General features: G+C 43.4%; 1 protein-coding gene across 1 annotated transcript in view; it reads left to right on the top strand.

Annotated features, from left to right (window-relative positions):
• Positions 1–9560: 9560 nt before the first annotated feature.
• Positions 9561–24551, top strand: part of Stk32b (serine/threonine kinase 32B) — a 184881-nt gene continuing 169890 nt past the window's right edge. The window contains exons 1-2 of the mRNA XM_027387053.2: positions 9561–9699; positions 10072–10127. The gene's annotated coding sequence lies outside the window, so the exon portion shown is untranslated. The remainder of the gene's footprint in view (positions 9700–10071; positions 10128–24551) is intronic.

Here is a 24551-nt window from a genome sequence, read left to right as displayed (position 1 = left end):
TAAACCAAGCCCTGTTGCGAATTCTTCCCTTCAAGTTGATGCAGCTTAAGGCTTCTGTTCTAGAGGACTGTGTGCCGATTGAACTACAGGGGATGTAAAATCTAAAAGGGGGATTCTAGAAGATGACAATCACATGGTTTTCATCTCTTTAGATAGGTCCCTGTTTCCATCTTTCATCTGTTATGTGGTATCTGGTGATGAGATTTGCTTGTCTGTATTCTTCCACAAGGGTTCCTTGCAATGTGCTGTTGATTTCTCTGCTGACACCATGTTGAGGGCCTTTTCAGTATCTTCCTCAGGGAGAAGAGCTTTGGTTTTCTTTCCTTGTAGCCTGTCTGGATTTGGTGTCAGGACAATGCTTGCCTCATGAAACAAATCTGAGAGTTCCCACCTTTGAGTTCTTTTGCAAGAGAAGGATTGACATTTTTTGGAAGAGTGTGAGGAAGACTGACAGCTTTTCTTTGTTCAGTTGAATTTTCCAGTGAGGCTGTCTAGCCCCAGGCTTTTCTTTGGGGAAGGCTTTTCCTCACTAATTGAATCTTCCTGCTTGATATTGGTATATTCATGTTGGCCGTTTCTTCATGAATCTCTCTCGGTAGGTTGTGAGTTTGTAGGTCTTTATTTATTTATTCCATGTTATTTTATTTGTCAGCACAGATGGTTCATAGAAGTCGCTGTGCTTATGTAGTTAGAGGGCTTGGCTGCACTGCTCACTGAGGCACACATCACATCCTTGGTCCTTCCCAGGGCTTATATATTCACTGTTCTCCAAGCAGAGAATGTGTGCATGTTTTCCTCTTCAAGGGAGTACAGGGGCTTCATTCCTCTATACTTGTCTCTGAGGCTACTTGCTTTGAGAGGCCAGCATGCTCAGTGGAGCCCTCTGCCCTGGAGACTGTGGACTCCTCCCCTGTTACAGGAGGCTGGGCCCCAGCTCTTCTGGGCACTGGTCTGTCTGTCCTAGGCATCTGCCCCCTGTCTGACACAGGTAGGTGCTCTATCACAATAAGTTTTTGTCCCCATTTGCTTAGTGCAGTGTTTACAGACAGGTGATCTGAAAGGTGAGGACTGTAAATGGGGCTTGGGACTTAACTCTGCACACGCTGCTTCTTGACCTGTGACCCATTATCACCCCCACTCCCATGCAAGGAGGCTTGATTCTTCCTGCCAGAGACTTTTGAATCCATAAGTGCTATGCATGTCTGTTTATGTGATCTGAGTGTATATGAATTTTACCTGTGAGACCTTGGGGTGATGTTCCCACATTCCCCACTGTGAGAAGATGACAAAACCAGTGTCTTAGAAAGGCAGGCAGGCTGTATCATTTCTGACACTCAGGAAAGAAAAGCACAATTCACCTGGTGAGGCTTCAAAAGCATACCAGGACAGGGCAAAAAGATTTCAATTTCCATGAACAGAGAAGGAAGACTTGAACCATTTTCATTGCAACTTCATGAAAATGTGCTTCAGAAGGCTGCTCATCCTCAGGGAGCCAGGAAGTCCTGGGAGACTTATGTCTGGCTTTGCTTCATCACAGATAATTGTCATTTTCTTCAGACTTCTGTTGGCAAGTTTCACCTTCTTCCCAGAAGCTGACAAAACCCAGCCATGTGTTTGGCAATTTGTGTTATGACTAAAGCCTTCTTCCAAAAGGCTTTGTTTTCACAGTTTGTTTAACTCCTTGAGCATTTCCAGTTGTGGAAAGAATGCACTGAGCTGTTGAGTGGGAGGACTATCACACACTGTGAATGAAGCTTCGATTGATCAAATGGTGTGTTTCATGTTCTGAGGCTGATTTGGAGATTGAAGCCCCAGAAGCTGATATTTTTGCTCAGGCTCTATCACTTCTTTCAGGTTTTAATGGTTTCCCTCCTCCAAATGCATTTGTCTTAACACCCAGTCACTGTGTGGCCATAGTTTACCTGGTGGCTTTGGCTTTCCTTGTGGAGTGCTTGCTGCTTTCTAGGGATCTATAATTTCTACTATGGCTTTGCAAGGTGATATTAGCAGTTCCATCTCTCAGACATGGAAACAAAGCTCAAGATTTGTGGGTAGAGGGGCTGAGACTTGAGATATGTGCTCAGCTTTAATGTCAGAGCTGAGGAGACCCTTTCTCATAGTGACAGACAGGAGACAGTCATTCCATCCAGGAAATATGCCCAAGGTACATTCAAGCAGCCACCCATACTTGTGGGCTATAAATGTCATCATCTCTGTTTTCCCATTGTCCTCATTCCGTGTCTGTGTTCTGATTTTCAAGCAGGTGTTTTAGGATTCCCCAAGTATATGGCAGTGAATGGAGGATGCTTGTTTCTGGTTGATAAGGTGATAAATCAAACCATTAGGCATCTGTATCAAAGTAGCATCTTACTTTCCCTTTGCCTCAGCTTTCTTCACTGCTCATGGGCAAAGTGCTCGGGCAGATCTGACATCCACATCACCTCTCTCTCAGCATTAAGTGTGGGTGATCAGTGCAGTTCCCTGTTGAGAATGCAGCAGAGTAGACACTTTTTTTCCCTCTGTCACCTGTCACCCTTCCCATTCTACTGCTCAGCAACTGAGTAAAAAAGTGTCAGTGGCTGATCCTCCAGTCATGCTAGGCCCTGACCCCTGCACTGTTTTTCCTCCAAATGAGGCAGATGGTCAGCTGTCACTTGGTAGAAATGTCTGCGGCTTAGGTGTCTGGGGAGCTTCCCTTTGAATTATTGTCCTGAGAGCTGGGAAATTGCAGGGGGGTACAATCACATGACTTCCTGTCCATGTGTTGAAATCAAAGCTCTGGCTCAACTCTTCTGGGGTGAGCAGCAGAAGCTGCTAATTTGATTCCTAAATTTATGTCTATGACTCTGACACAGATGCAGGTGTGTACACCAGTGTGGACGAACAGATGCATTAAATGAGGGCTGGAACTTCTGGTCACCTACTCAGCTTTCCTTCACTGGCCATTCTTCATTTTTTTTTGGGGGGGGGTTGTGGGTACACTCTCCCAGTGTACAACCATATGGAACCTGAGAATGGGGACAGATGTGGAAATAAGTTTTTACTGGTGTAGTTGAAAGCATCCTGGATCTAGAGTGTAAGCCCCAAATGAAGTGACTGAGTAAGGAGAAAACATAGATACATGGGGAGAAGACCAGGAAGGTAGAAGCAAGGGCTGGACTGATGCAGAGATAGGATTCAGAGTGCAAAGGACTGATGATGGAGTTAGGGAAGGACCCCAGAGTCTTCATGGATGGCACAGACCAGCAGACACTTTGGCTCTGGACTTTTGACTTCGTGAATTGTGGGATAGTTAACTCCTACTGTTTTAAGCTCCTTGGTGACAATTTGTTAGGGCTGTCCCAGGAAAGGAATACATCAAGGTAATTTTATTTGCCAACTTAACACAATCTAGAATTCCCATGGGAAGGGAACCTCTGTAGGGAACTGTCTGCATTAAGTTGGCTTGTGGATACATCTGTGAAGGGTTGTCTTGACTACGCTGACTGAAGCTGGAAGACACACTCACTATGGATGACACAATATCCTGTGTATAGTGGAGTAAGCGAGCTGAGCACAAGCAAGCATGAACTAATCCACTGCTTTCTGCTTCTGACTGCAGATGAACTGTGCTTGCATCTTTGACCCCTGTAATTATAGACTATACCTGGACAATTAAACTCTTTATCCCTTAAGTTGTCTTTGTCAGCATTGTTTGTCACAGCATCGGGAAAGAAAATGAAGACATTAGGCACACAGAGAGGATGGACAGATTGACAGAGTTCTCAAGCTCTCTTGGAAGCTTGTCTTATCATGAATTTTCCACCAGCTCTAAATTAACTTATGTGCTAAAGTTTTTTTTTTTTTTGCCGTATTCTACCCATATGAATTAGGTGTGCAAATTTTCTGGCTGCTTAGAGATTCAGTGTTTTTGCTGATAAGAGTGTAGACTGTTAGAAAAAAAGGCTTGGGGTGTTATTAAACACATTTATCAACAAGGAAACAAAACATTTTTAATGAGGGTGAAAGCATTGCTGCAGCTCTGTGAAGCAAAACCCAGACTTTCTCTTCATGTGTGGAGTGGGCATGTAGGCAGAGCAGGACCATGCAGAGCGTCTCCATCAAACACCCAGCCTTGACCTCCTGCATCAGGGCTGCCAGCCAGCATGGACACTGCCAGGAGCAGACTCTTCAGTGAAATTTCTTAGCCCTGGACATGAAAAAGAGACCTGTCTCATCTCAGGAGCAAAAGATGGAAGAGGGTTGCACTCAGGGCCAGAGCCCACAGATCTACAGAGCCATTGGGATTGGGGTATGCTTGGAGTTTCCAGGGTAGGTCTGGTAACTTCCAGCATCTGGATGAAGTACAGTGTGCAAGATGAGCTCAAGGGATCTTTCCAGGAACCCCTGAGATACCAACATCCTCAGATCCCCAGTTTACTTACATAAAACTACAAATGCATCCTCCTTTTTGTTTTAAATCAGGAATGCCCAGCCTACAGCCCTTATGCCACATGTAGCCCAGGGTAGTAATGAATTCAGCCTAACACAAAATTCTAAATGTATTTAAAGCATTTAGTTTTTTGTTTGGTTGTTTTGTGTAACTCAATTGTGTGGCTTTGGGGCATAAACTTCGTAGATGGTGATGCCATATTGCAATATCCCACAAAATAAATGGACTACAGTTTGGACACTCTGGCTTTACACAGCTCTAGGTAACTTCAGCAAACTCAGGGTAGAAGCTATTGAAGTGCTTGTTACACTGTACCTTTAGGGAATCCTAACAAGAAAACACCCTTGGATGTTTAATACACATTTTTTTCTTCCCCATGTGATGGTAAGATTTAACTGTCCACTTGATACAATCTTGGATCACCTGTGTAGAGTGTTTCACTGAGGGATTGTCTAGGTCAAGTTTGCCTACGGGCATGTTTGTGTGGTTGACTTAATTGAAGACCTGCCCAATGTGGAGGGCATGATTCCCTAGGCAGCAGATCCTGAAACATATTACGGGTGGAGAAATGAAGATGAGCACAATGAAGGACTTAGACCCCTCTCTTTCAATCAGGGTATTTTGTTGCATCATCATAAATGAAACTAAATCACCCCAGTAAGCTGAGTCCCTGGATGGTGATCATGCATATATAGTACTCAGAGTACTAGCTATAGACGGAGTTTCTGTTCTACCTGGTCCCACTACCCTTCAGCCCCAAACAAACACATTAATGCTTATATTAATTATAAATATAATTATAAACTGTTTGGCCGATGGCTCAGGCTTCTTACTGGCTAGCTCTCTCTTAATTATTAACCCATAACTATTAAATCTATGTATTTCTACATGGCCTTATCTTACCAGAGACTGCCTAGGGCATCCTATCTTCCTGGTAGCTACATGGCATCTCCCACATGGCTCACTCTCTGAATTCTCTCCCCAGAATTCTCCTCATTTGGTAGCTCCACATATACTTCCTGCCTGGCTATTGACTAATCAGTGTTTTATTCATCAACCAATAAGAGAAACATATATACAGAAGGACATCCATCAATTGGCTCTTCCTAATGGAGATCTAGCAGTTCCAGGTTGGGTGAAGACCTTAAGTCTGTGGGCTTGAACTAAGCCAATGACTGCCTGAGAGAAAAGTCAACACCCCAATAGTCATTTCTATTTACCATGGATAAGGATACATAGTGATGGCCTTCTAGCCTGGAACTGAGATCTGCAGTTTTAGAGCCATTAGCTTTGTCTCTCATCTACCCAAGAGCTGACCCTGGTGTCTAATGGAATGGGATGCATGAAGTCCCGAGTTCCCTTCCCAGTACCATGTAACTGGATGTGGCAATTCATGCCTATAATCAGAGAATCATAAGTTCAAGATCATCCTTGAGTGCACACAGGGTTTGAGACTAACTTAGGTTACATGAGACTGCTTTGAAAGAACAGATGCAAGGAAGGAAGGAAAGAAGAAAAAAGAGGCACTAATTTGACTGCACATCTTTCCAAGTAACTTGGCACATTGCCTAGGTGTGCTCACCTGAAAATCTCCCTGCCCCATTGGATTGCAGCCTGTTAACCTCCAAGGCATGCTCTTCCCTCTATCTTTGCCTGGTTCTCTGTGGATATCATCCTAACTCAGTTTTGCTGGAGGATACACCCCAGCAGGAGTTGGGTCTGATTGTTTACTATAGGCAATTACATGTAGGGTGGCTGGTGAAAGGAGATATTTGAGGCCTGGGCCCCAAGGGTTAAACCCTGCAGGCAAAGGGAGCCAGGCTGTAAACAAGCAAGGTGTCCCAAGGGGATGCACCTTTAGAGGACACTGGGAAGGCTGGGGGACATGAAGTTGTTTATCCATTGTGTAGCCTGCTGAAGAAGCTAATGGCCTTAGATGCTCATCTGTAGAGAAGCAGGGAAGAGAGACAGAGGAGCCTGTTGGTGGTGTCAGACGTGTGACAAGATCCCTGCAAGGATCCAGTGGATTGCAGACAGGACTAACTGACATTTTTCCAAACTGTGTCATGCCTGAGTGACTGGATCTGTCATCAGAAAACAGTAGGTCAACAGGGGTGGCAGATGTCTGGAGCCAAGAGATAAAGATGTGGTCAAAAAGGTGTGCAGTGTTGTTTCTTAAATGATGTCAGAAAGCAGTGTGTGTGTTGGGGGGGGGATGACTTCCTCGTTTTTACATGTAACCTAATCAAAAGAGCTTCAGTCATTGGGACATTCTGGATAAACACATGTGAGCACCTGCAGGGGTCCAGTCCTCGGTGGGTGATGCTATCCCTAGACAGGTAGTCTAGTAGGCTGAGAAAGCCAGGATAAGCAAGCCAGTAAGCAGCACTCCCATGGCCTCTGCATTAGCTCCTGGTCCAAGTTCCTGACTTGAGTTCATGCCCTAACTTCCCTTCATGATAGACTGTAATCAGAACATGTAAACTGAGATAAACCCTCTCCTCCCCAAGTTTCTTTTGGTTGTGTTCATTATAGTAATAGAAAGCAAACTGCCATACCCTCCCACACTCATGTGTTGGAACACTTGGTCCTCAACTGGTGGTGATGTTTTTGGGAGATCATGTCATCTTTGAGACAGAAGGCCTAGCTAATAGAGACCATGGGGGATGGGCCCTGAAGATAAAAGCCTAGCCCTGCTTACACCCATTCCTGTTTCCTGTTTGGCACCATGTGAGAAGCTTCAATTTCCTTATACCTTACACCAGCCTATTCTAGGTACCATACCTTCCCAGAAATGATGGGCTGTTTCCTCCGAATTAATGAACCAATGTTAAATTCTCAGGCTGTTTCTGTTAGGCATTTGACATGGTGTTGAGAAAAGTAGGAATTAATTTTTATCATACCTAGTATTAAGAGGGAGCACAGAATTTCAGTGACATCTCTGAGATCACACAGTTGCTGAGCGATGCAAATCAAGGTAATCTAGCCTCTATATTGATGGTGTAAATGACTATCCTTTTGCTCCACAGTGAGATCACAATGGAGCTCCAAATCCAATGATAAAAGAGGGCTTATCAACCTTTTCCATGTGCCTGGCTCCTTTATCAAAAAGGAATCTTCTGACAGCAGCTCCACCAATTGAACAATATCATTGTTTTGTTTTGTTTTCTGATAGGGATAAGGAGCTGCTTCCCATACAGGGAGGAACTCAGCATCCTCAGCATCTGAGTCCTGGTAGTTCCTAAGTCATGCTCTGGAGAGCTGGCTATGCTGCCTGGAGGGCAGTGACATTTACTTTCTGAACCATGGAGGTTATTGTTAAGCTATGCACACATCCCAGCACATGACAGCCACCTGCACTGTGGCCCAAGTTCATTCCTTTCTTCTCCCCCAACCTTTAGTGAGTGGCTAAGGGGAGAAATAAAGAATTTTTGGTTCCAGTAAGTTACTCTGAAAGTAAACAGAGCTGGGTTAAAGAAGGGACATTTTGCTAGTTAACTGTTAACCCAGCCTCTCTATTCTAAGCACGTCAGGGGTTTGACAGCTCACAGGATTCTGGCTTTGACTTCGCAAAGTCTAATATACAAGGAACTAATTGTGTTCATTGACTTCCCCACACCCCAACTAAAATTATGCAGTGAGCTAATCAATCCCCTTCATCTTCGCAAATAGCATGTCTTTCCTAGTTATTGAGAACTGGCTGCAATTCAGTCAAATGCAAAAATATTTACCAAAGACTTATTATGCATTTGGCAACATGAATATGGAGATTAGCTCACTCAATCATCCCTTCAGTTAATGAGTAGTTATGGAGTAACGCAGTGTGCTAAGCAAGGTCAAGGTGCTAAGGGAGTAACTGCAAATAGAATAATCATGACCTTTGACCCTAGGTAACTCAGAGCCTAGGAAAGAAAAATGATCAAAATTGAGCTATCCAGAATGGTGTGTTCAGTGGAAGTTACCATGCTACAAGACTGCACACTTAGCAGGAAGTTCGGCCTGGCCCCCTCGCAGGACACAGAAGGATACAGCAAGGTGGCAAGTGGACACTAGGAGAAGAGTATCAGATGGCAAAGGGACAGCTTTACTAGGAAGGAAGGGACTTGTGTCTGCAGCATGAAGGTGGGTGTGGGAGGTGTGAGGTGACAGGACAGGAGCATGGCTTGGGCCATACGGTTCAGGGAGGAGTATGTTCTCCATGGTTGAAGACAGAGGGGTCAGGACAAGGGAGTAAACAGTGAACATACATGATTATTACCATTTTGACATTTGCCCCAGGGGAGGGTTGGGAGGTTGAGAGGACACTCTAGACATCAGGTGGCAGAAGAAGGTAGAAATCAAAGGGGCCTCTGGATGGGCAGATGAAAGCGAAGAGAAAGAGTAAAAATAGACCCATGCTGATAAAGGACTAAATGTGGGGTTGGGAGGGAAAGGAGCCATAGATGCATCCTTGATTTTGAGAAGGTTGATGCTCCCAGTCTGGGGTCTGCTGGACCTACTGAAAATATGGTCAGCAGAAAGGAGGCACTACTCTGCTTTGGGTCTGTTGAATCCATGAAGTTCAGGGTGGGTTTGAAAAGAGTATTCTGGCAGTAGGCATCAGTTCAAACTACCTAAAGGCCAGGGATACTTTTGTCAGGCTCTGGCATGTCACTGAAGCCTCTAGAGGCCATGAAAGTAGTTGCATGACAGAAAGATGACAGATTCCAGTGTCTAACCCCTGGGAGGGGAAATCTGAGCACACAGAAACCACTGAAGGGGCATTTGAGAGTGGGCTCTGCCATAGAAGCCTAGTAGGTATTTTTGAAAGGAGAAAGGGAACCTGGGGGTGTAGCTCAGTTGGTAGAGTGCTTGCCTAATATGCACAAAGCCCTTGACTCAATCTTCAGTGATGCACAAACTTGGCACTGTGTCAGTAATATCAACCCTCCAAAGGTAGAGTAAAGAGGAAGTCTGGGTTACATGAGACCCTGCCTGAAAATCAGAAGCAAAAGGAGATAGGGATCAGGGGCACAGAAGGTAGAGGATGTTCATGACAGTTAGCAGTATGGCCACAAATTGCTGACTTGCTTTGACGTAGAGATTGGGGTAGAGTCCAGTCAGTGAGGCTGGAGGGGAAAGGCACAGAGGCAGCTGAAGGGGGCAAGGGATGGTGTGACTCAGATTGAGAACAGGCGGGTGGTATGAGTCAGTAGCTTGCAATAGCCTTGATGCTAGGCATTAGACACACTGTGTGGAAGGAGAAGACTGTAACACTGCAACAGCAGGTACAAGCAAGCTGTGGTCTGACTGAGAGAGCACTGGGTACACCAGAGGGAGGGGTCTATAGTGGGGACAGCTCTGCCTGGAGAAGGAAAAAATATTGAATATTTGAATATGAAATCCAAATAGCTGAACTTTTCTGTTGTCACCTACCTTGGTCCCTACAAGATGTCTCCTCCTATGCACCCATGGTGAGATTTTAACTGTGTTTGGGAGAAAATGAGATGTCATTCATTGGGCTGTGCCTCAGTGGCCAGGTGCTGATATGAGATGGTTAACACCAGTGGACAGAAGCCAGCAGAACAAGTGGGTAGTACGTGGACACCATGTCCGAGAGGCAAGCCTGACCTGACTACCACTTTCTGCTTTTTTTACAGTCAACTTTGACCACTTCCAGATCCTGCGGGCCATTGGTAAAGGGAGTTTTGGGAAGGTAAGAACAACCTTCTTTTTAAAACAAAACATGAAATGTGGGTATCTGGATGCTGGGGATTGAGCATGTGTGTGTTCTGGGGCTCTGCTTTTGTGCTGACCGCTGGGCATTTCCTGTTGACAGAAGCTTTCTATTCAGTAAATCTGAGTCATGAAAGGAAGCCTAAATGGTTTACTTGGACTCTGGTATATTTTACTCTGAAAATGGAATTAACCGCAAAGTCTGCTTAGGTGATTCCCAGTGGCAATTGCTCTAACACTGCTGATGCCAGGTCTTCCTTGAGAACCTAAGTGAGGAGAGTGGATCCTGCTCCTCCAAACTTTACGTGAGATGGCTCTTTCTGGCTTTTGGACATTAGGTTTTTAAAAAATTAACATTTGTGATTCTTGACTCTTTGGGAATAAAGGCCATAATATTTAGGAGAGGGTAAGGTTTTTAGGGGAAAAGAGGCTCCCCTAGCAAACTATCTGTTCCCATAGAAACTTCTCTTAACTTGTTCTAAGTACCTTTGAGAAGGCAGTCACTCTGTTACACTCAAATGCTATTATTTACTTTTTCTGAATGAAGTGATTTAGACTCAAATCTTAGACCCAGTAACTAGCAATTGTATGTTACTTTTCTTACTGCTGAGACAGAATGACTGATATAAAAAACTAAAAGAAAAAAGACTTATTTTGGCTCATGGTTTCTGGAGGTTCAGCTCACAGTCACATCGTCTTATACACCATGGTGGCAAGAGCAGGTGGTGAGAACTTTTTTCACTTCTGGAAAGACAGGAAGTGGGGATGGGTATAGGAAGGGGTGTGACTACTTCTAGTTGCTGAGGATGCTGGGAGAATAAGCATTCTTCATTTTCAGCTTGTGATTGAGAAGTAAGCTCTTTGTAGAGGAGGGCAGAAATAAAGTTTGGAGTCACAGTGTCCTTGGGGTGTGCCAGGTACTGACAGACATTTCACTGGTGAAACGTGGCCTTGATGAAGCAGGAACTCATCATGCAATGGTATAAATGGACAGATGTGTGGACCAGGATGCTCAGTGGAAACCCCATTCCTGAGACACAGGCCCTACTCCTACGAGACTTTTCTGGAGGTTTCTGCTTTTTTTTGTGAGTCCCCAATGGATCTTCTCACACAATGCAGTGTTGAAGATCAATTCACTTAGCAGTGTTAATGATGTTAATGATTTGATGCTGAGTTCTACAGGTTTCATCACAACTACAGGCATCCTGGGGCAGCAAGGGCAGCCTACCTTTACACACCCCATTTGCAAGCTCTTTAGTACACATGTGTAATAGTGTTAGGTATTTGTATTGTCCAATGAATTGTACTACTTGTTAACTGAACAGACCCTGGCCTCTTTGAGTCAGAGGGGCCCAGTGTACTGGCAGATAGCCAGTGTTTATAGAAGGGACTCATCCTTACATAGCATCTCTGGGTAAACAGGAGATCCCTGTGAGTCACCATTGCCAGAAGGCAGTTGGCTCAAGAGTGTTGCTGAGCATTCAGTGCAAATGCTGCCCCGAAAACCCTACTCCTTAAATAGTTAATTGTGAAAGCTGGTGTGTAGCTTCCAGGAGATTTTATCAGAAAATCTTTCATCTGCTCAGAGCTGTATGTCCTGGTCAGTGTTTGTCAATTTGACACAAATTGGAGTCACCTGAGAAGACAGAAGTCGATAGAGGGATTATATCCATCAGATTGGCCCATGAACATCGTCTTGATTGATGTGGCAAGTCCCAGTCCACTGTGGGTGGCATAATCCCTAAGAAGGTGGTCCTGGGTTCTATAAGACAGCAAGCCAGTAAGCAGCCAGGGTCTCTGCATCAGTTCCAGCCTCCAGGTTTTTTCCCTGACTTCTCTGAATGACTTCTCTTAGACTGTAACCTCTAGGCTGAAATAAGCCCTTTCAGTCCCACGTTGGTTTTGGTCAGTGTTTCATCACAGTAACAGACATCTAACCAGGACAGGTAGTTTTACCTATGTCTCCTGTCTAGTGCTTGTAGCGTTCTTGCTTTATTGAAATGACTAAATTCTCCATTATGAGTTGAGAAATCACGAGGATGGGCAGTTCTGTTTTGTCCTTGAGGTTTTCCTTTTTTCATGGTATGTATGTGCATGTGGTGAGCATCCATGTGTGTGGGTGCATGTGTTTCCACACGTATGTAAAGCCCCGAGGTTGCTGCCATCGGGAGTCTTCCTCAATCACTTGACTTATTCACTGGGGCAGGGTCTCTCAGTTGAACTCAGAGTTCATCTATATAAGTGTAATGTGACAGTCAACTTGCTCTGGAGATCCCACGTCTCCACGTTTTGAGTGCTAGAAATACTGGGTCACCATGCCCACCTAGATTTTTCAGGGGTTCTGGGGATCCCAACTCCAGTCCTCATGTTAGCTCTATGTGGTGCTGTAACTACAGAGCCACCTCCCTTCCCTGGCTTTGTTCCTGAGCTTAGTGGGGAAGAGGCTGCTGCTTCCTTTGAAGATGAAGTCATCTCTAAGTTTTCCTGAGAATTCTTTTACCAAATCAAGTATCCCCTTCCTGAATGGCATAGTGCTATGACAGGCCCATGTCACAGGGCCTGTGAGTGAATTCACCAAAGACCAGACTGATGGAAAAGAAGGATTTGATGAGAGATACTAGAAGGGTTGAAGCTGTCAGTTTCCAGAGAATGGGTAGTTGTTTTTTGTAGACTGTTGAAAGAAGAGTGGTCAGGTCTCCTCAAAGTGGCACCTTTGAGGATGTTTCTAAGGGAATGGTTACCTGTGTGGACATCAGACTTTAGATGGTTAGAGGCTTCTTGTTAGGGTAGATTTTTCAGTGCTATCTGACTGCCCTAAGGTGATTGCAGCCTGATCGTGCTACCATGACTCTCCATAGAGGTAATAGTCCTAAGCAGAGGTAGCAGTAGCCTTGCCCAGACTCCTGTTTGCTAGAGGCAGCTTTGTCCTGAGGCTGGAACCTCTCAGCAGAGCCATTTACCCAAGGTCAGTGTCCATAGTTTGAAACTCTGTGGCCGGGTTTGTCATGTCTACTTGTTGAATTGCCACATTGTGTGTGTGTGTGTGTGTGTGTGTGTGTGTGTGTGTGTGTGTGTGTGTGTGTGTGTGTGTGTGTGTGTGTGTGTGTGTGTCTCCATTGAAATAGTTACACTGTGTCTCTCATTTGAGAATGACATTGTTTGGTTTTCAAATATTAAACCATAACTCAGACAAATCTCAAGTGAATATGTTGGTTCAACCTTTTCATGTATCACTGAATTTCATTTACTAACATCTCATTAGAGATAACCATCTCTTGGTTTGTGAGGATGAAAGGCAAAAAATTAGCAAGCCCCAGCATTCACCTCTCTGTTTCCTGACTGTGGATGCAATGTGACCATTTGTCTCATGCTCCCAGCACCATGCATTCCCTATCAGGATAAACTGTGTAGCCACAAACTCAACCAAAACAAACCCTTCAGTAAGTTTTAGTTCGTTTTTTGTCACAGCAAGAGAAGAGAAGAAACATCTTGTTGCTGTTCATATCTGTGTCTTTGCTGATTTGGAGATAGAGTTGGTCATCTATACTGAGACAGTTGTGTTCAAACTCTAATGTGATTGTGGAGTTGTCATTTCTTCCCACAAGTCTGCCACTATGTGTATCTTGCTCTTGGAGGTCTGCAATTCAGGCACACACCTTTCTCACTGTTATATTCTTAGGATGAATAGATCCCATTATTAAGAAATGCCTTTTCCATCTCTGCTAATACTCTCATTTTAACTTTTATTTTCTCTGGGATCAACATAATCACTGTCCTCTATTTATGCTATTGTTAAATGGCATATATTTTATTTATTTATTTTCATTCTGCCCTTCACATTAAAAATAAATATCATGAAGATAGTATATAGTGAGATCTTGCTTTTAAAAGAACTATTTTACAAATTCTGCCTTTTAAATTGGACTGTTCATTTGATTTGTGATTGATATAATTATTGGAACTGTCTGGCTTACATATAGTATGTTTTTATGATTTTATTTGTCACCACTATTTTTGTTCTTCTGTTTCTCTTATCCTGTGCTTTTTAAACTAAATACTCAAAAATTCCTTTTAATTTCTCTAGTGAGGCCATAGTTACACTTTCCTGCACTATATTTTTTAATTGTTGCTCTAGGAACTCACATCTCATTTATTTCATAATATTTATCTAAGATGTGGGGACACAGCAATTGCTCAGGTCGGTCTCCACCCTGTCAGACTTTCTTCTGTAGTTGTCAAATATACTGTGGTTTCTTAAGCTTTAAATATCTACAGATGATATTAGAGTTTGTTTTTATATCTAAAGTACGTACTATGCTTGTCTCTCACCTTTCAGAAAGTTTAGTTTTAAGTATTTTTTTAATGTTTGGGAGGTTGTGATAGATCATATCTAGGTGGAAGCATCTTCTTTAAAAATAATTTTTTGTGGCTTACATTTCCTCTTTTTTTATTTGAACCATAGAGACCATTAGAGAGTTAAGTCAGGGAGCCCTGCACACTTTGCCTCTTGTGTTCCATTTCTTTATTTCTTAGCTGGACTTCTTGCTGTCTATCCACTACATGTTCTCTTTAGGAGGTCTGGGGGCCTTCAGCAGAGCATGTGTCATACCAGAGGCTCCTCGTCTCTGGATTTCTCAGAATAGCTGTGGCCCAGAAACCTAGGAGGCTTGCCCTTGACCCCATTGATGTTAGCTGACTTAACAGCAAGACCACAGCCCAGCTCAACATGTAAGACCCCTGCTGTTGTTTCCCACCCTAAAGTGCTGGTAAACAGCTGAAAGGACCATGAGGCACCTCTTCCAGCTATGGGGTTTCATAGCTTTCTTCTGTGACCTCTTGTCATCGACAGTTCTGAACTGTCGATGTTAGCATGTGGCATTGCCATCTTTCACATTGGCTTTATCCCATCATCCCTAGACAATGTCTGCCCTTTCTGCCTCATCCTGTCCTGCTGTCTGGCACATGATCTGGCTCTTGGCACCTTGATGTCTTAGAAACTCATGCTTGTAGTTCATCTTTTAGAAGTCCCAAGCTTCCTGACATCTATTTGTAAGTCAGTGTGTAGCAATGTCTTAAAGATGCTCAAATTCTTGGGGAATATATGGCAGTGTCAGGTGAGGCTGGCTTCCTTTCAGGGACTAGAAGGTAGCTTTGTTCTGATTGACATACTAAATAATGGCCGCCTTTGTGGTCAATGCTGATGAAGTCTTGAGGCTGCTCTGAGCTGTAGTGGAACCAGGCTGCCACAGGGCCAGACACTTCTAACAGGGAGTGAATGTTTGGAGCTTTGCTCTCTGCTTTGGTCAGGCTGCCTGTCAACATTTATTAAGAGTTCATTGTGAAAGATGACAATAGCCTGGCTCTCAGCAGGTGCGCATGCACACGGACTTTGCAGCCATCACATTTCACATGCATTCCGGGAGAGGTCTCACTTCCCATGTGCCACCAAAAGTAAATGGCTTAAGATTACTGAATTTAGAAGGAATTATCCTTAAAAAAAGAACTCATTTAGGTCTGAGTTCTGGGGTAGTTGAGGTATAGCAGATAGGTTTCTGGACACTTGGTGAAAATACTTTAGGTTTGGGGGGAGTCTAGATTGCATCAGCTGTAGGCATTTGAGTCAGTAAGTGACCTGACACTCAGCTTGGTTCATGTTTCTAATGTTGATTGGGAATGGAGGGTCACAGAGGGTGCTAGACTCCCAATGCTGTTCAGCACACTCCCTCTAAAAGGAACAACATCCCTCCCTTCAAAGGACACACCCCCACTCACTGGAGTCCATCTTTGTCATGTACCCCCAGAGATGGATATGTGATGAGACATGGTTGGACTTGGCAACAGGCTTAAAGCTCAAAGGGTTGTAGGACTCAAGCTCCACCATTCACAATCCTTCAGTAGAATCTTCCCTTAAATATCAGAAAACTGACTGTGGGTAGCCATTTTCCCCACAGTGGATGATGTAGAAGGTTTTTCTAATGGCAAAAGAAGAAGGCTCCAAACAGGGAAAGAGACAGATGGAAACTGGAGGAGTACTTGTTTCGGTAGCACCCCATTGGCTTACCTGGTGATGACTCTGGTTCCTATGGGCTCCCTTTGACTTCTGGTGCCTGAGTAATAGTAGGAGTCCAGGGGGAGGTAGTACCTTGGTATGGACTTGAACACCAACAGGGCTGAGTTCTTTTCAGGAGAGGATGGAGAGAGCCTGTGGGAAAAGCAACTCAGGAGTTCCCCTGGCAGGGATGGGTCCTCTGTATGAGGATTGCAGGATTGAAGCAAAATAAATTAAAATTCTTAGACTGGCCAGAGGCAGAGTGTGCATAAAATCACAGAAAGTGGCTTGGAGTTACACAGTAACAGCCTTCTATATTCCTCAGAGAAAGATTCTGGATAAAACAGAGCTGGCATTGCCCAGGTGATAACCCAGACTCAATATTGCCTTTTTATGCACAGATAGGCACTACTCGTACACAAGCTCAGTTCAGCTATCTCATCCCAGGCTTCCAGGTCCGCACAGCTGTGTATAAATGCAATGTGGAAAAGCACTTGGTTAGAAGCAGAAAAACCAACTTAGTATTCATATAGCAGCAGGCCTATCCAATAGTTCTGTGGCGACGACACTGTAGGTGCAAAGGCCCTGAGGCAAGCACAGAGGTGTCTGTGTGCACACGGTGACCCAGGTCTGCCTGACAAAAAGCACCATTCCTGGCAGGTGGGACTCACAACATGTGGCTTCTCTGTTCAGAAAACTATGTCAGTTAACTAAGTTGTGAAGTAACATTTTGTGTATGAGTGTTGGCTTGCAGTTTTGGCCCAACCACAAGCCTCTGGGCAAGTTGCCGGACTTCCCCGGATGCTATTCTTACGTCAGAATCCTTTTTAGAGCCTGAAGGAGATGCTTGCATGAGCTGCCCTTGCTCTCCCAGACCTATCAAGGAAGGATGGAATCTATTTGTTTGCAATGAAACATTTATTCCTTTCATATTAATTAACGCACTTGGCTGGAGGCATTCTTGGAGGACACTGGCTCCAGGAAATGACTTAATAAGTTGCTAATTGCAGGAGATGCAAGTTCTCTCACAATGCCTCCAAGCTCTGACTGGGGCCAATGGCACGTCCCTGACAAGGATATTTGCTTCCTCAACCAGAAGGCAGACCTTCATGATCACCCACATCTTCAGCATCTTCCACAGTAAATGATTCCTGGGCTCTGCTTCTAACCTAGTTCACCCCAAAGGACACCAGGGACACATAGGCACAAGGCATGAACATCCCATTTTTGTCAGAGAGAAGGGGAGGGGGATAGCGATAAGGTATATCCTTCCAAGGTAGCCCCTCTTTGACCTGCTTCCTCCAATCAGGCCCCCATCTGCCAACAGTACATTCGTCTATGACACCTCCCATAGGTTAGCCACTGATGAAATTAGAACCCTATGGTCCAGTCACTGCTCCATGGCATCACCATCTGGGGATCAAGCCTTAACATTTTATATTTGCATTTTATATTCAAAGCACAGCAGCTCTGGAGGTCCTGATTCTGAGATCGAAATATGGCCGGGACTGTTTCCTTTCTCCTGGTTTGCAGATGGTCTCTTCACATAGTCATGACTCAGTGTGTGACTATATCCTTATCTCTCCTTATGAGGACCTAAGGAAGACAGGATGAGGGCCACCCTGTGACTTTCTTTTCCCTTAATGCCATCATCATAAGCTTCTCTTTAAACAGCCTGGGCTTACGACTTCAGCATATGAATTTGGGAGGAAGCACTTTGGACCATAGCACCCACTCTTGAAACATACCACCCAAGGCCATCCACCACCTGTCTCTGTCACCTCTGACACCAAATCTCCATGATGTCAGTTGAAGAGTGCCTTGTGTAAATGCCAGCAAAAGTGATGCAGGTTGTGCCTCCCAGGCCATCGAAAGGCAGTATTGGTGTTTTAGCAACTGCCATGGAGAACACTTTCAGAATCCTCCTTCATAGGGTTTAATTTCCACACTGGTGTCCTAGAAAACAGTGACTATGGACAGATATTTGCCTTAATTAGGTTTCCATTGATGTGAAAAATACCAGGACTAAAAACAATTTATAGATTAGAATCCATATGAAAGGGGGAAGCCAGGGCAGGAACTCAAGGCAGGAACCTGGAGGCAGGAACCAAAGTAGAGACCATGGAGGAAATGGCTTACTGGCTTGTTTCTTACAGCACTAGGACCACTAGCCCAGAGTGACACCACCCCCAGTGGGCTGGGCCCTCTCACATCAATCATCAATCATCAATGAAGAAATTGCTACACAGGCTTGCCTGTAGTATTTTCTCAATTAAGGCTCTTCTTCCCATCTAACTAGCCTGTGTTAAGATGACATAAAAGTGTCATTATAACAATAAAGCACAGAGCTGTGTGAGCTGTGTGTGCTCTCTCTTTAGGGGGTGACAGAAAAATAGCAGGTGTCAACAGAAGTGGCCTCTACAGCTCCCCAGGCACATTGGGGAATAAAATCCAAAGGCTGAGTTCTGGATTGTTGACAGTGCATTGGATGGGGTTCTCCAGAAATAGAGAATCAATAAGGTGTGGCACACACAGAAAGAGGTTGGTCAAGAAGTTGGTTCACAGGGTTAAGGAAACTGAGAAATGGAAACACACCAGGAACCAAGCACAGCGATAGGCACTAGTAAATGGCGGAGCATAGCAAGTGGTGGGATGGGCACTCACAGCTTGGAGGCAGGTCTCAAAGGGAGACACACATGACAGCTAAAGTTGGGGCCCAGACTTACGGATCCAGGAAAGAAGAAACAGCTTAAGCTCACACAGGAAGATGCAGCCTCAGCTCCCAGCTCATGCTGATTTTTGCTTTAATGTCACCAGTCTTGTGATGGCTGAACGGCCAAAGGGTAATGACAGTCCTGGATAGAAAGAGGTAATGAGAGCTGCAGCAAAACAAGAAGTTTCTAGAAAGTTCTGATATCAACCCAACCCTGGCTGCACATCAGTGTTCCTTACAGCACCTGAAACAACATCAACAACCAAACCAAAACAAGCAAATTCATAAAACTTAACGATCTAACCAACCAACCAAACAAAACCTACGAAATTCACTGGTCCTCTGGAATATCTAGGGTGTTCATAAGTCAAGGCTGTCAGTTCTGGGCACATGAAGTAGAGACGATGCCCATGGGATGCTAGTGTGGTGTTGATTTCCCTGTGTGTACCATCCTCTTGATGGCTCTGGAGTCTTTTCCACGTTGCTGTAGTTTCATGCCCTTGGCACACACTTTCCTTAGCAAATCCTGTGGTCTACACTAGCTAGTGTTTATTTATCTGTCTCAATGCATCACAGTGACTAATGATAACCCCAAAGCCCAATTGATTTCTACTAATGAGAAGCTAATTGGGGCCTTGCCTTGTGGGCAGCTTAGGGTGGCTTTGGTCAGATCGCTTATTCTTGCCTCATTAACTATGATTTCCTGTGGATAAGGCTTGGAGCAGCCTTACTGAGGAGTCTCAGTGCCTCTTTAAGACCTAGTTTTAGAGTTTCATGTCAGATACTCCCAGGACCTGGGCAGACTGACTGTAGGTGACAGTGCTGACCTTCACTCCTGATCACCCACCCAGCATAGAGGCCATGTGTGGCTTGTTTCAGTAGATCCCTCCATGACATGGTGGTCTTGAGGTTTAGGGCTAGGAGGAGCTGTCTCAGGTCTCCATGGCTGGTTTCAGGCATTGGTGTGTCCATCACCTGGCAATCCTTCTGTGCAGGTGTTACTGGAATCCCTGGCAGTGTCCTGGCAGCCCTAACCAACTAGACCAGGCCACCCACTCTCAATAGGCCAAGGAAACCAACAAATAACTGAAAGTCAGATTAAGGACATTTATTCGATATGGCCACATTGGCAAGAACAAGAAATATGGTGGTTCAGTGACAACCTCAAGTTCATTTTCAGGGTTCTGACATGTGGTTTAGGCTTAAATAGAGAGACAGAGGTATATATAACTAAGTGGTCCTGGTCAAGGTGTGGTCCTGTCCACCACTAACCCATCATTGTCTTGGGTCCATTATCTTCTGGTCTGAAAAGTCAGAACTGTGTGAGAACACTTTATGGAAGACAAATTCCTCCCCTGTTTGGTACTAGGCTCCAGTCTTTTTCTTCTTCCAGCATGAGATTGTTGGGGAAATTCCAATTCCATGGGGACCATTGTTTCAACAGCCCATAGGAGGGTCACAAGTGTCTCTTTAGAACATCTTTAATCCTGGCACAATGGGTATGCTTCACTTTCATTCTTCCATATTCAAAGTTTTCATAGCAGGGGTCCATCACCTTCCTGGTTAGGTGTATCCTTTGAGATCTGTTTCAGTCTACTGTGGGAAGGACTGGTCTGTTTCCTGATTTCTACCCCAGCACATTCATTAGTACATAGAAAAGCTGATGGTTTTTGTATGTTGCTTTTATATCTTGAAACTTTTAGCATTGATTAGAGCTAAGGGTTTTCTGATATCATCCTTAGGGCTTTATAAGTATAGGTTAATATTGTTTGTAAATAGAGATAATCTGAGGAGGTAGGGAGACAGTTAAGTCTACAAAGTGCTTCCTCAGAACCTAAGTTTTACAAAAGTGTTGAGCATGGTGGTGTGGGCTTGTAGGATCTGCACTAGAGAATCAAGACTCTAGAGCTTCCTGACTAACCAGGCTGGCCTACATAGTAAGGTCTAGGCCAAAGGAAGCCCTTGTCTAAAAATGAAAAGGTGAGAGGAAGCTGAAGAACAACCACCTAAGGTTGTCTGTCCTGTAGTTTACACACACACACACACACACACACACACACACACACACACACACAAACACATACCTCAAAACAACAAAGCATATAAAAACATTTAGTTCATCTTTTCTTATTTATGCTACATTTCTTTCTTTCTCTGATTTTATTACTGGGTAAAAACTCTAGCATTGTGTTGAATGAGATGGAAGACAGTGAATGCCCTTGCCTGGTTCTCAATTTTAGGATGAATGTTTTCAGTGTTTCCCCACTTAGTATAATGATGGCTGTAAGTTTTTCAAATATAGCCTTGATTATGTTGAGTTATGCGTTTTCTATTCATAAATTCTCCAGGGACTTTTAAGGCTTTTTCTGCATCTACCAAGATAATCTCATGCTTTTTATCCTTGATTATATTTACATGTCACATTATACTTACAGATTTATTCATGCTGAACTGCCCTTACATTCCTCTGATGAAACCAACTGCACTGTGGTGTGCAAAATTTTTTGAAACAGGTTTTAGAAATTGGTTTTCAAGAATTTCATTGATTTTTTTGCATCTATGTACATTGAGAAATTAGTCTGTAGTTCCTTTTTTTGTGTCCTTAACTATTTGCTGCTATTGTTTAAAGCATAGTGATACTGGTTTCATAGAATGAATTTAGTAATGTTTCCTTTCTTTTTATCTTATGGAAAATTTTGAAGAGCATTGACTTTTTTTCTAAAGGTATGGTAGAATTCAGAATTGAGTTAGGAGACAATTACTGCTTCAATTTTATTGTTATACATCAATGCATGTGCATTATGTGCATGTCTGGTGCTTTAGAGTTCAGATAAGGGCTTAAGATCTCCTAGAACTGGAGTTATGGATAGTTAGGAGCCACCATGTGAGTGCAGCAAATCAAACCCAAATCTCTGCCAAGAGCAACAAATGCTCTTAACTGCTGAACCATCTCTCCAGCTCCACTATTTTGGGGTCTGGAGGATCTATCTAGCAATCAAATGGGTGTTGGTTGAAGTCACCTGTTACTGTTTTGCCAAGACTTTCCTATCCTGTTTTTTTCCAGGCTTCTGCTTTCTTGGAATGTATTTTTCTATCCTTTGACTCTCAGTCTGTATTTTTGCCAATGAGGTATGTTTTTTATTTTCCAGGAAGCAAACAGTTGATTTTTGTGTATTGATGTAGTGAGGTAGTCTTTTTCTGTCTCTGTCTCTCTTCCTCTCAGGATATTCCTGGATAACTGAGTTTGGGTATATTTGCTTCTTTCCTAGTTATGTGTTTGGTTATTTCTCTCATTGTTTCTTTCCTATGTATTCCACTTGTGACCACCTTTCTTCTTTCTGTCTATGTAGAATCCCTTCAAATGCTTTCCACAGCCCTGGCTTGGTGTTCATAGATCATTAAGTTGTGTTTTGTATGGAAGTTATTTCTTCATCAACTTTGAAAAATAGCTTTGTTGGATATAGTATTCTTGGTTGGTAGCTATTTGCTCTCAGAACTTGGATGAAGTCACTCTGTCCTTTTCTGGCTTTGCACATTTTTCTGAGAGGTCTGATATCATTTTGATGAATTTACTATTGTATGTTTGTATTTTTCTCTTATGGCTTTATTCTGCAGTCTTAGCATTTTAAATACTGTGTGATGTGGAAAGTCTTTTCTGGTCATATATGTTAGGGGTTCTTAATACCTCCAGTACTTGTGGTCCATGTTTTCCCCTTGGTTTGGGGTTTTCTCTTCTGTACTATCGCTGAGTAGGTTTTCTGGGTATTTTGTTTGAAGCTCATCTCCTTCTTTTACCATATATATATATATATATATATATATATATATGTATATATATATATATATATTTTGGTCATGTTTCAGAGTTCTTGAATGTTGTGGCCACACTTAGTTTTTTCTTGATTGCTTGTTGATTATATTTCCTTAGTTTTGTTTCCAATCCTGATATTTTTCTTTTTCTTCAAGTAGTCTGTAATGATTGTCACTGTTTTGTTTGGATGGTTTATTGACTTTTCATTTGCAACATTTGTGAGGGTTTTTTTTTCATAATCTTAATTTCATATCCACATTTCTAGCTTTGCTATCCAAGTCCTGAATTGACCTTCTTACTTTATTCATTTGCTTGTTTGCACCATCTTTGAAGTTATTTATGATTTCTTAAAAGTACATTTTCAAATTCTTAGGCATTTTAATCATTTGGATTTTTGTTGTTGTGGTAGTTTTTGTTTTGTTTTGTTTTTCAAGGCAGCATTTCTCTGTGATTTTGGAGGCTGTCCTGGAACTAGCTCTTGTAGACCAGGCTGGTCTCGAACTCACAGAGTTCCTACTACCTCTGCCTCCCAAGTGCTGGGATTAAAGGCATGCACCACCACTGCCCGGTTATTTTAATCATTTATTATCTTTAGTTTGAGCTATTGAGTTTTAACTTTTAAGATCAGTCAAATTATTTTTCTTTTTCTTATATAAGTCATGCATTTCTGTTTTGAAATTGATGAATTAGAATTGGGCAACTCTGAAGGAGACAGCCCACCTCACAGCTTTCCTCTGTTGAGAGGTCTGCTGTCCACTACAGAATTCACAAGACTGAATCCACACCTCTTCTAACTCTCATGGAACTACACAGGGTTTCAGAAATGACTGCTCAGTTAGTCATCAGAAGAAAGGCTTTTCCTGAAACCATGCATCTGGTGATTTTTGCAGATTTGTTGAGATGCAGAACTGTGCTCTCTTTAATCTTACCATCTTCCCATCTCCTGTTTGGTTTCCAGTCTCTTCTCAGAATGCAAATGAGAAACAACAGAAACAAGAGGCCCTGATTGGTGACATTATCCACCCACTGCTGTCTGCCTTTAGACATGGTCTCAGGGCTTCTGGAGCCAGCTTGAATCCCCACTAGGCAGAGCCCTTAGAGGCCTTTGTGCACTGCACAATTGCTTCCTCATACTTTGTGTCTCAAATTTGCTGCACAATGAAGAATCACAGACCTTTAACTTCATGTCATTGATTTCACTGCTTGGAAAGACAATATTTAATAGTATGCTCTTTTTAAGACATTGAAAATCAGATGACATTTACTGTCCTGGGACACTCCACTTCCTTGATATCCTGTAGATTCTTTCCTGGGGTCAGGGTGAACTTTGATAAAGGAAGAGAAGTAGATTCAGGCATTCCCTCACTGTGCTCTATCTCCTTGAACAGACACAGAGTGTGTGGGAGCAGAAAGAGGTCCAGTTTCCAACAGAAGAAGATCTGAGGAGCCAGGAGAAAACTTTCAGTCCACTTTCATGGCCCACTGTCTAATTGTTAATGTCTTCCACCATATCAATCCCCCTGCTAGGCAATGCCAGTGGGGACAACAGATGGGAAGGTGGAAAGATGGGGCTTGACTCTTGAGTCTGAAGAAAGAACTGAAACCTGCCTGTGCTTCATTTCTTGTATCTGCAGAGGTGGGGTGTAAATGGCAGCTGTGGTAGGTTAAATAGTAACTCCTAGGTAATGTTTTCCTGGACCCTTAGAGTGTAATCTAATTTGGAGGCACACTAACAACCTCATCCCTGGGGGCAACATTACAAGACATCTACTCCATATCTGAAAATGCAGATAGTATTAAACTTTCTACATACATACATACATACATACAT

The sequence above is a fragment of the Cricetulus griseus genome (genome assembly GCF_003668045.3).
Source record: "Cricetulus griseus strain 17A/GY chromosome 1 unlocalized genomic scaffold, alternate assembly CriGri-PICRH-1.0 chr1_1, whole genome shotgun sequence".
Lineage (NCBI taxonomy): Eukaryota > Metazoa > Chordata > Mammalia > Rodentia > Cricetidae > Cricetulus > Cricetulus griseus.
This window is presented reverse-complemented; position numbering and strand designations above follow the sequence as displayed.